This window comes from Sarcophilus harrisii, chromosome 2 (assembly GCF_902635505.1).
Source record: "Sarcophilus harrisii chromosome 2, mSarHar1.11, whole genome shotgun sequence".
In the NCBI taxonomy this organism is placed as follows: Eukaryota; Metazoa; Chordata; class Mammalia; order Dasyuromorphia; family Dasyuridae; genus Sarcophilus; species Sarcophilus harrisii.
In genome coordinates, this window is record NC_045427.1 from 345365263 (window position 1) to 345378220 (window position 12958).

The window sequence follows — 12958 nt, forward strand, 5'->3', positions numbered from 1 at the left end:
AGGTCAAATTTTTTGTTTAGCTCTGGTCTTTTCATCAAAAATACATGGAATTCACCAGTTTCATTGAATGTCAATCTTCTTCCCTGAAAGAAAATGCTCAGTTTAGCAGGGTAATTTATTCTTGGCTACATTCCAACATCCTTCATCTTTCTGAATATCAGATTACTGGCCCTTTCGATCCTTTAAAGTGGAAGCTGCTACATCCTGAGTAATCCTTATTGTAGCTCCTTGGCATTTGAATTGTTTCTTTCTGGTTGCTTGTAATATTTTTTCCTTGGTCTGATAATTCTCTTTTTTTTTTTTTTTTTGTGATTAATAAAACATTAATTTATTTAAAATCAATACTCAATTTACATTCACTTTCTGATTTGTATTTTCTCAAATTTTCACAATAATATCTTGAATTTTGTAGTACTTTAAAGTTTGTAAAGTACCTTGTATACATTCTCTTATTTGAGCTCAAAATAATCTTTTTTTTTTTTTATTTAATAGCCTTTTATTTACAGGATATATGCATGGGTAACTTTACAGCATTAACAAATGCCAAACCTCTTGTTCCAATTTTTTACCTCTTCCCCCCCCCTCCCCTAGATGGCAGGATGACCAGTAGATGTTAAATATATTAAAATATAAATTAGATACACAATAAGTATACATGACCAAAACGTTATTTTGCTGTACAAAAAGAATCAGATTCTGAAATATTGTACAATTAGCTTGTGAAGGAAATCAAAAATGCAGGTGTGCATAAATATAGGGATTGGGAATTCAATGTAATGGTTTTTAGTCATCTCCCAGAGTTCTTTTTCTGGGCATAGCTGGTTCAGTTCATTACTGCTCCATTGGAAATGATTTGGTTGATCTCGTTGCTGAGGATGGCCTGGTCCATCAGAACTGGTCATCATATAGTATTGTTGTTGAAGTATATAATGATCTCCTGGTCCTGCTCATTTCACTCAGTTTCAGTTCGTGTAAGTCTCTCCAGGCCTTTCTGAAATCATCCTATTGGTCATTTCTTACAGAACAGTAATATTCCATAATATTCATATACCACAATTTATTCAGCCATTCTCCAACTGATGGACATCCATTCAGTTTCCAGTTTTTAGCCACTACAAAAAGGGCTACCACAAACATTCGTGCACATACAGAAATTCCATTTAAAGTAACTACTGATAATATAAAATATTTAGGAATCTATCTGCCAAGGGAAAATCAGAAACTTTATGAGCAAAATTACAGACCACTTTTCACACAAATTAAGTCTGATCTAACCAATTGGAAAAATATTAAATGCTCTTGGATAGGGCGAGCAAATATAATAAAGATGACAATATTACCTAAACTAATCTATTTATTTAGCGCTATACCAATCAGACTCCCAAAAAACTATTTTAATGACCTAGAAAAAATAACAACAAAGTTCATATGGAAAAACAAAAGGTCAAGAATTGCAAGGGAATTAATGAAAAAAAATCAAATGAAGGTGGCTTAGGTGTACCAGATCTAAAATTATATTATAGAGCAGCAGTTACCAAAACTATTTGGTATTGGCTAAGGAATAGATTAGTTGATCAGTGGAATAGATTAGGTTCAAGGGATAAAACAGTCAACAAATATAGCAACCTAGTCTTTGACAAACCCAAAGATCCCAGCTTTTGGGATAAGAACTTACTGTTTGATAAAAATTGCTGGGAAAATTGGAAACTAATATGGCAGAAACTAGGCATTGATCCATACTTAACACCGTACACCAAGATAAGGTCAAAATGGGTTCATGACCTAGGCATAAAGAATGAAATTATTAATAAATTAGAGGAACACAGGATAGTTTACCTCTCAGACCTGTGGAAGGGGAAGGTCTTTATGGTCTGATAGTTCTCAAATTTAGCCACAATATTCCTTGGGATTTTAATTTTGGGGTCTCTTTCAAGAGGCGTTCAGTGAATTCTTTCAATGGTCATTTAACCTGCTATTTCTCTTATATCTGGGCAGTTCTCTTTGATGATTTCCTTAAAAATAGTGTCTAGGGTTTTTTTTTCATCATGAGTTTCAAGGAGTCCAATAATCCTTAGATTGTTTCTCCTAGATCAATTCTCTAGGTCAATTGTTTTACCAATCTGGTATTTTACATTTTTTTCTATTTTTTCACTTTTTTTTTTTTTTTGGTTTTGCTTGACTGATTCTTGTTTTCTCATTGAGTCATTCATTTCCACTTATTCAGTTCTGAATTTTAGTGAATTATTTTCTTCATTTACTTTTTTTACTTCTTTTTGTAATTGTCCAATTGAATTTTTAAATGAGTTGTTTTGTTCTATGGAATTTTTTCCCATTTCACAAATTCTGTTTTTTAAGAAGTTATTTTCTTTTTCTCTTTCACCAATTCTGTTTTTCTGAGAGTTTTTTCTTTTTTCATTTTATCAAATGAGGAGAATCCTTGAAGTCTATCTGATAATATTTTTGCAACTTTTGCCAAGGAATATATGGTAATGGTATAGTCTATTCATTTTTACCAAGTCCTTTTCCATTATCCCCCAAATACCATATAGAATCATGGAAAGAATATTGATGTTAAAAAAAGATAAATCATTTTTTTTCCTGGAAAATATTCAAATCATTAAAAATGGCACACAATTCCAAAAGGCTATCGCTCCATTCCTTCTATACAATTCTAGATTGTTCAAAGTTACTATCTAACCAATTGTATGAATTGTCCAGCCTACTGCATATCATGGAGTTGATATTCTTTGTCTATATCTTTTTTGGGAACTATATCTAACTTTTGGGAAATTAGGTCAAATTCTTTTTATATATCTCATTAGGATACTTGTATTCCAGTGCCTGATGAAATCAGAACAATGTCACCTTCAAAGCAGAAGCATATGGAAGATCTTACCATCTATGGGAAATATCTCTTTAAATGGTATTTTGTAAAGGATACATTTCTTGACAGTAAGAAGAAACTTTGTCAAATCTGAACCTTCCTGTTTTATGTTTCCCTTAATAATAGAGTAGAAAACAAAGTTATCTGTTGTTACATCGTTTAGTCTTATATGACTTTAACATGTGAAAGAGAAACACTTTGTTGGAAAAGAGCTGTTAAGGTGATATATTTCTGTACTAAATCAAATACTTTTTTATGCTTAATAAAAAATAAACACATTAGGATCTTGTATTATTTGTACCCTCCAGTCAGTCATGTGCCTATTACAGATGTGTCCTCTTGTGGAATATCTTTTGTGAAAGTCTGTTTTCCTCATGTCTTTATAAATGCTATAATTTGAGTGTATTAATCACATAAAAATTGTAGATATGAGGAAGGAATTTAGTTCAATAGTTATTGAAAATTTCTGGCTTGCCCTCTTGGGGTGATGATAAGAAGTAGAGAAAACTAGACAATAGAGTGGCCTGGTCAAGAAGACATGGGTTAATTTTAGCATATAACATTACCTACATGACCTTGGGCAAATCTTTTAAGTTTAAAAGCATCAGGCAACTCTGAATCAATAAGTTGCTGAGTTCATGGAAAAAAATCTCTTCATCTGGAGTTCCTTAATCAGGAAAGTCAATGGTCTGAGGAGTCTCTCACAGACACACACACAGGTTTATGATGTTCTCTCTCTCCTTACATACTTGAGAATATATTTCTCAGTGGCCTTTTTGTACATTAGGAATATGAAAATCACAAGGAAGAGTGATTTTTTTCGTTTCCCTTTTTGCATTTTTAAATCAACCTGAGAGATGGTCAATATATGCTTCCATTCAGGAAAGCTTCCATAATCACCCTCAATGAGTGTTCTGCTGTGATATAATGGAAGGAGCATTGAATTTGGAATGAGAGGACTTGGGTTTGAATATTGACTTTGACCTTGAATGCCTACTTTCTCTTTTCTGGGCTTAAGTTTTCTCACCCTTATAACTGAAGATTTGCCCTAGATAATCACTTAGGTCCCTTCCAGTTCTAAACCTTCTCTCGACCTGAGATAGAGAGAATTGATGATTGGGTAGTCTTCAATTGCTTCTCAGTCTTTCTCCCGCTCTGGTATTCATCACTATGGATAAAGGCACAGTTCAATGCTTCAGCAAGACTCAGGGTAAAATTGATGTGTGTTTTAAATTGTGCTCCACCAAATTTCCAGTCTCTCGGCTTTTTGCGAATGGCAATCTCCATAATAGCAGCTACACTAAAATCTGAGAGATTATCTAGGAGAATCCTTGAGAATGGCCAGAATAGGGACAATCCAGTCTACTGCTTCGGAGGAAGAACTCGGAGAAAGGGATAGAAGGAATCTCTTCGCCTCATAGCAAGTAATGCAGAGGTAGCAAGGTGGTTGTTACCGTCTAGAAACTGGAGCAGAACAGACCTCGCCTATCCCGCAGAACAAAAGCTCCTTGAGGGTAGGGGTTGTTTCTTGAGAGTGTTGCCATCTCGGTGCTTAGCAAGCCGCAGGCAGTTAATAACGCTTCCCGAATTGGACTGGGGAACAGCCACCCAGCTGGTGAGAGAAGAAAGGGAAGGCCCGCAGCTCGAGCCTGCCCGGAGCGAGCAGCCAGGCTCTCCTGCAGAGGGCTCTGAGGCCCGGGCAGCGGGACTGGAGTGCTTTGGAGCCTCAGGTTGCGACTTGGGTCGCGCTTGTACGTGGACGCGCGAGGCCGCGCGATGGAAAAGGAGGGTGTAGATGGGGTATGTGCATGGGTGCGCGGCGTTGGGGGAAGGGGGGTAAGGGGGAAGGGAAGGACCGCTGCCAGCCGGACACGGGTCTAGGATGGGGATGTGACGAGAGACGCGCGGTGCATTGTGGGAATTCACAGAGACACTGCCGACTGGTTCCAGTTCACACGGCGGCTGAGGAGAGAGGGGGAGAGAGAGGAGAGCGAGCGCGAGCGAGCGAGCGAGAGGTGTGTGTGTGGGGGAGAGAGCGGACGAACGAGCGCGGAGAGAAAGAGCGAGCGCCGCCGAGGCAGGAGACATATTGCTGTGGCTGCTACCGCTCTCCGGGAGCCGCTCCGTAAGTGATCGGCGCGGGCCGGGGGGAGGATCCAGTCTTTCCCGCTCCTCGGGGGCCGTGCGCTTGTTTGCACTGGCAGCTATCGCCGCCGACCCCCGGGACTGGCGGGTTGCCCTGCCGAGCGCCCGGCTTTCCATTGAGAATTCTTGCTCTAGGCGAGCCGGGCCTCTCCGGAGAGAATACATTGTATTCTTCTCCGCCTGTCTTTGGCCGCGGGGTGGGGGCCGGGCTGCGCGGGGCCGGGGGTGGGGGTGGGGGTAACCTGCTCCAGCTGCGGGGAGAGCAAAAGAAAGGGAAGATTTCGTTTGCTTCTCTCCCAGTCCCCTCCCCCCCGCCTCCTTTTTTTTTCCCCTTTAAAGAGGTCGCCTTGCTTTCTTTCCTTTCTTGCGAGGAAGCTTGCAAGGCCGACAGCTTATTAATTTTTAAAAATAAACCCGGAAACCAACTTCCTTTGGAAGAAAAAAAAGCATCCTATCCCTGACGCTGCCGCCGCCGCCGCCGCCACTGCCACTGCCACTGCCGCTGCCCTGCTCTCGCCCGCCCCCACTCCCCTCCGGGCCCGGGCGCCGAGGGAGCCTCCCGGGGCTGTTCCCGCCCTTCTGGGAGTCAGGGCCATTGGGACTGGGGAGAGCCTAGTGCCTTCGGTTCCTGGAAGGGAAGGGGCAGAACCTGGAACGAGGTGAAGTGAAGAAAAGGACTCTTCCCTCCCCCCCACTGTCCCCTCCCTGTCCTAGCCAGGCCCGGGCTCAGGGCCGTGTTTGGGAGCCGTGTGCTAAAGGTGCCTAAAAGTTGCACTTGGAAGACGAGGCAGCGTCTGCAGTAACCTGACATTCCGGAGTTACGAGAGTGAATGGAAGAAAGAAGCGGGTGTTCCGGAAGGGGGGGGCGAGGTCCCCAGAACAATACTGGCAAAGGGAGAAAGGCAGAGAAGCAGGCCCTGGAAGCGAGGAGATGGAAGTGCATGTGTGGGGATTTAAGCTTTGGCCTTCCAGGTCCTGTCATTACTTCCCCTCACCCCCTGGAGGAAGAAGCTCCAAGAGCTAACCTGGCAAGGGTGGGGTGACGGGTTGCCCTGAGTTGACCGGGTTGGTACCTGAAGATGATGTCTGGACAAGCTTCTTCTCATTAAGTTTTGGGGGACCTATCAGCACTCCATGTTCTTTAGTTTCTAGATGATTCTTTTGTTGACAGTTTAAATTTGTTTTTTCTCTAAGGTAATTCCAGAAGGCCTTATATTTTCCTTTCTGTAGCAGCCTGAAGTGCTGGGTTTGGAGCCTGAAGAACTGAGTTTCATATTAGACTGTCAAACTGCTCTCTGTAATCTTGGGCATGTCACTGTACTTTGGGCCTTGTTTTTCCTTGTCAGTAAAAAGAAGGGGACAAATAGATGATTTGTAAAATCTTTCCTGGTTCTACATCTTTGATCCTTTGTAGTTTGAGAAAGGTTTGGAACTTTGGACTTGCCTCCCTTTTCCTGGGCAGGGGAAGGGTTGGGGAGGATTGGGAGGGATACTTGAATGTTGTCTGTCATCTCACCTGATCACCAGTGGGTGAGTTCATCCCCTTTCCCCTGTTAATCCATTACTCCCCCATTAAAGGAAAATGAGATTACAACTGCATTTGTGAGTCTTACATACATGTTAAGAAAATGTTTTATTTCAAAAGAGACCAAGTGGATTATGAAGAGCAAGTAGATCTTAAGGTCCAACACTTGCAATTGTGAAGTTGTAAGATTTTTATGATGCCATAAATGTCCTATAGGAATAGAAAATTGCAGGGTCTTGCTAGTTTCCCTTCCTTACTCTCATAGCTTGAGATTTCGAAGTTCAAGGTGCTTCCTTCTCTTTTAAGATTAGGCTTTCTTTAAAGATCATTTGCATTTGTGGAGCTGATAGCACTCATTTACAACTTTGGAACTCATTTTTGGCACCTGGGGCTCACTTTTACCCATTTGATTATGGAAGCAAACACTAATTTACTGTCCATGATATAATTAAACCCCAAAGTAGCACCTGTGACTTCCCAAAATTGGCACCAAATCCTCTGTGTGAAACTAAACCAAGTTTAGTTTGTTGTGCTTCCTAAATTTCATGGGAAAGTTACAACCCATCTTTGTAGAAAAATTTTTAATTTTTAAAAAAGCACTCAGGATTTTAAAATTACTTACTTTTTTCTGTCAGCTTTTCTCAGTGAAATACTGTAATACACTCTACATTTAATACTACAAAATTCTGGCTTTGTCTTAAACAATTTAATGATAGTATTATCTAGTATTTATAAAGCAATTTAAAGTTTATCATAGTCTCATTTTAATTCTTGGAACAACCGTATAAGGCAGGTGCCATTATTATACCCATTTTACAGATGAAGAAACTGAAGTTGAGAAGTTTTAAATGACTTGCCCAGGATATTCAAGCTAGTATATTCAAAACAAGATTTGAACTGAGGTCTTTTTGATTCCATGTTAAGTGAACTATCGTTATCACCTAGCTGACACAATTAGTGGTGGTATTGAAAGCTGGTATGTATAGTGGAGGGTAAAGGAAGCATGCGTGAAATTTTATCAGGAAGAGGTTAGGTATTGAGACATTTTATTTTTCAGACCTCAGAAATTGTCTAGTTGCCCTAAAGAAATACAAACTGAGGTTTTTAATGAATAACAGGCTCAGCATAAATCAACACCCAGGACAGCCAAAAAAGCTAATTTCATCTTAATAGAGTAAAGGTGCCTAGGACTTGGTATGCAGTGGTATAGTGAAAAGAGTGCTAGAATTGGGTCAGAATCACTCATTTTCCTGTATAAAATAGGAAGAGTACCCCAGAGGACCTTTTAACTCTAAATTTATGATCCTATAACACTCCTAAATGTGTTAAGTTTTAGTTCTACTATTCATTTAGCTAGAATTTATTAAGTGCCTACTATGTTCCAGATATCAAGTTGTAGAAAATCCTGTCCTCAGGGAGCTAACATTCTCTATTAATATTGTTTTTAGTTCCAAGTACTATATTTTAGGAAGGATTTTGACAAGCAGGAGAGTGTCCAGAAAAGAGGCACCAGATAGTGAGAGTTCTTGAGGTTGTACCATGTGTTAATCATTTGAAGGAAGGGGGATAAAGGATTTATAAATCAGTCAACCGACAAGCATTTATTAAGTACCTACAATTTTCTAGGCACTATGTATTTCCAAGATCACTTAATAAGTCAGTGGCACAAAGGGACCACAGCCTGGGTCTTGACTTGAATCATATCTTAATTCTTCTTGACCTTGACTAGTGATTCAATGAAACAGTTATGATTATTATATAAAAATAATAATTGAAATGGAACATAACCTCTTATATATGTACATTGCTTTGCATCATATAGTTTAGTTTTCATAGTGTTTTCAGTTATATTATTTAATCTGCAACATCTCTGATGAATTGGCAGAATTTGTCATAGGGTTGGGCAAAAAGTGTCTTACAAATTTTAAAGCACCTTTGAAGAGCACCTTAAATTTAGAATTTGAAGAGACCTTGGAGTTAAATCCTCTCTTTACTTTATAGATGAGGATCCTGGGAGGGGGCTGAGAGAGGTTGTGACTAGCTCATAGTTAGCATAGCTAGTATCTGAGTCAGGATTTAAGTGAAGTTCGTCCTATTTTCAGATCCATTGTTCTATCTGCTGCATCATCCAGCTGCCTTAAATATGAATTTTTATTAATAGGTAATGCCTGAGATGGCAGACCTTTACAAAACAAACTAACAAAAAAAGAACTAGGAGTTTTAGTGGATTTCAAGTTTAACATGTCAACTGTGATACAGTTGCCAGCAAACGAAAATAAATTCTTAGGTTGCATTAAAAGAGAATTAGGGATGAAAGTCCCACTGTTATTTCTTATTTAGTGTATATGTAGAACATTGTCTTCTGGGTACCCAATTTTAGGAAATACCTAGAGAATGTCTGGAGGCATGGCAACCTGGATGTTGGAAAGTCCTGAAATCATGCTGAATGAGGATAAGTTGAAGGTAATGGAGATGTATCGCATGGAGAAGAGAAGACTTCAGAATAGACATCAGTTGTATTCCAGTAGTGACCAGGCTGTCATGTGGATGATGCGTAGTTAAGCTTGGACCTGAACAGCAGAACAATTGGTAATAGGTAGAAATAATAGATAGAATTTGACTCCATGAGGATAAAAATTAGATCTGGATTCCTGTGTATTTATTGAATTTCCTTCTCCGTAAAAGTCTCCATACAAAGATTGGGTGCCATCTGTGGGGATATTGTAGAAGATATTCTTGTACACTATTAACTGGACTAGATGAATTTAAGGTTCTTACCTCTGTAACTTTGAATAATGCACAAATGAAGCTTTAGCACATATATATATATTGGAACTTTCTGATAGCTCCTATTTAACAGAAAACTTATCCTTATCAGGATCAGTTCATAGTATACCTACTTACTTAGTTGGCTGAAGAGGCCCAAAGTAGTATGGAATTTTCAAATATTCCAAGGTATTCTACAAGAAAATTACTTTGGACAACTCATAACAAAAGGCTAGTTCATTTTATTACCTCTGTCACTGCCACCAAGCAAAGCAGTAGTAGAAGTTGCTTTGCTTCAAAAACTAAAAGGAAAACGCCAAAATAACTCTTCCCCTTAACAGCCTGACTGCTTTTGATATTATTGTAGCTGCCTCAGAAGATTGTTCATCTTTTATTTTACTGATCTAGGGCTGCTGGCCAGAGCAGACACCTGTGGATATTGTAAAGTAACTATCTCTTAGTTCAGAAAGAGTCTCTGAAACTTTAAAGGGAATTATGATGACCAGTTATTTCACCCAATTCCATATTCTGCTTGTGTTTTCCTATATCATCTCAGTTTCACTAAGGCTGTTTGGTACAGTGAATTGACAACAAATCTGGAGTTGGAGGACCTGGGTTCAAATTCCAGTTTTGCCACTTAGGATTTGTATAAGTCAAGAATCTTGTAAATGTTTAGAAATGGAAAATAGAAACATTTCCAAGATTTGTATTATTGTTTGGGAATAGTTTTCACAGAATAACTTCACTATCCCTGGAAGTTTTTATTTGATGGGTTTTCAATAGAGTGGATATTTCCCAATTTATATTGAGACATATCCTTCCCAAATGGAAGAAGCTGGGAATGGGGTGAGGAAATATCTTTGTGAATTGGGCATGTGCCTTAATTCAATGCAACACGTACTTCTTATGTATAAGGCCTTGTATTTGAGTCTGGGGGTGTAGACCTTACAATTTAACAGGGAGGGGATATAGAACGATGATACATGGCTATGATTCCAGGGAGAATAGACAAAGTGACATCTGAAGTCAAAATGGAGTATTTAAATGATGAAACTGAAGGGAGGAGGGATGCTATGCTAGCCATTAGGGATGATGTGTGTAAAGATGGGGAAAGGCAGAAATAGCATAGACTGAACGGGAATCATACTTGAATGTATTGAAAATGTAGTTTGGAGGTTTAGAATTGTATACTTCAATCAGTAGGCAATAGGGAGTCCCTGAAGGTTTTTTAGGTCAAGATATAATTCAAAGGAAGATAAGAAAGCATAGACTTGAGTTAAAAGAATTGTTTATGTTCTAAGAGAATCTAAGAGACTTCTGAATTGGGATAGTTGTAATGAGATTAGAAATAAGAACTAAAGATATATTTTTTAACTGAGTTTTAACATTTGGTGAAAATTCCTTTAAGCAAGCAAATATATCTTAGTTGGTCTACATTGGTGTTGTCTTCTCTGTAGTAGATTTTCTGACCAAATTGAAGTTCCCTGTCAGTTACATAATGCTCAGATGCACATTAACCCAGGTTAATTTTAAGTCCCAACATAAACTAATTAGGAAGACATATAGCAGGTACATATGGCATTCCCAAGTACAGAATAACTGAGTCTTTGGATTATATATGTATTGGATTTACCTGTAACACTTCATGGCTTGCTTCCAAAGGATTGTGGAGAGTTGACTGTGGAATATTTAGTTTATAGTGCATGCTTTCAAAGAAGCGTTTGTGCAAGAATGGGGACAGATGACATTTTTGATTGGTTGGAAAACTAGAGCAAGTCCCTATTTTAAACCAATCATAGTGACATATTTTAACCCCAGCCCAGTGAGTTATGGTTATTATACTGTATCTTATCCCTCTTGGGAGTGACAATAGTGATGGTTAATCATTTTGTATGATGGGAATAAATGGAAGGGAATGTTGTAACAGGATTAGTGTCTCAGGCTCCAGAATTAAGTGTCTCAGATTGGCCTTAGTGATTGAAGTTGATAGGAGGGTGACAAATGCTTGTGTAAAAAATGGGCATTTATCCAACTCCATGAGATCATTATCCTGTGCAACATGGCTTTGATCTGAGCCCTAATCTTACAGAATCTGTCATCCTTATAGTAGGATGTAATCACCTTTAAATAGCTGTCACCAATCAGACTCTAATCGATACTTTTATTTGTGGCAAATATTCAAGTATTATTTAGCTAATAAAAAAATTTTTATTATCTTTAAGCCATTTTGTAATTGTCTTGATTATTTGCTTCTTACTACTTGGCTTTTAAAGTGGAGTTACTAATAATGGAGTTAAATTAGCAAGTCTAAAAAAAATCTTTTCTGGTTTTCTGGTTTTCTGCAAAAAAGAAACTTTTAAGAGACAGCAGAAGTGTTTATTTGGAGATATCTTCAAAGCATCTTTTTGTTTCCTTTTGGGGATTGCTAGGGAATCAGAATATCTAGGTTACATTTCTGCTGAGCTTATTATCCCTTTATTATTGTTTAATCTTAGATTAGTTTCATGAATTGTAACAGATTAGAAAAGAATAGTGTTTGGCCTACTCCTCTCACAGGTATGTGAGAAGAGTATGTGAATGAGGCACTTTGAACTCCTTTGAGGAAAGTTGCTATGTACTTTGGAAATGGAATTGCTATTAATGAATGGATTCTGGTGTGGGCGGGCATTTCTCATAATGGTGAATTGAAAAACTCATACACAACAATATTGCTTAGAATTGGGGTGTAGTCCCAAAATTAGAAAAGGAAATCAGATGGAAGAGAGGCTTAGATGATGACAATTATAAAGTGCTTCGCACAGTGTTTTCCACATAGTAAAAGCTATAGGAATGTTAGCTGCTATTATATATAATAAAGCACTGTCTTCACAACAGCCCTGTGAAATAGGCACTGCAAGACTTGGGTCTGATAGTTGTTACTTTTGTGACTTTGGGCAAATTATTTAACTTCTCAGTTATCTCATCTTAAAATGAGAGGATAGGACTAGAAGATGCTGTGTCTGAGCCCTTCCAGCTGTAAATTTTATAATTAATCAACTTGCTGATGTGCATTTATTAAGCCCTACTATGTGTCAGACTTAGGGAAAACAAATAGGAAAGGGAGCCAATCCTTACCCCAGTAGGGGTCCTCAAACTTTTAAAATAGGGGGCCAGTTCACCTGTCCCTCAGATTGTTGGAGGGTCGGACTATAGTAAAAACAAAAACTTTGTTTTGTGGGCCTTTAAATAAAGAAACTTCATAGCCCTGGGTGAGGGGGATAATCGTCCTCAGCTGCCATATCTGGCCAGCCGGCTGTAGTTTGAGGACCCCTGCCTTAGAGGAATGTAGTGTATTCACAGATATGTATGAAATAAATGCCTGAGGGATAAATGACTGAGGGACTCAGGACAGGAGGTGGCGCTTGGGGCTGAGCTTGGGCTGAGCTTTGGCCGAACTTTGGCCTAAGGTTCTAAGAGGCTGAACATTCCTGGCATGGAGAAGTGGCTGTGCCCTCCAGATGCAGGAGAGGCAAGAAATTCTTTAAATATTCTATCTTTTGGTTTGGTTTGGTTTGGATTTTTTTGCTGAGGCAATTGGGGTTAAGTGACTTGCTCAGGGTCACATAGCTAGGACATGTTGTTCTATCTTTTAAAAGATG

The 12958-nt window shown here is 38.9% G+C and overlaps 1 protein-coding gene across 7 annotated transcripts in view; it reads left to right on the forward strand.

The window, feature by feature from the left end:
• Positions 1-4800: 4800 nt before the first annotated feature.
• Positions 4801-12958, forward strand: part of LOC100924346 (core histone macro-H2A.1) — a 96723-nt gene continuing 88565 nt past the window's right edge. For 3 of the 7 annotated variants that reach the window (XM_012549656.3, XM_023503581.2, XM_012549661.3), the window contains exon 1: positions 4803-5009. The gene's annotated coding sequence lies outside the window, so the exon portion shown is untranslated. Of the gene's footprint in view, positions 5010-12958 lie in introns of all 7 variants that reach the window. The other 4 variants (XM_012549651.3, XM_023503579.2, XM_031953023.1 and 1 more) reach the window with 3 other exon arrangements.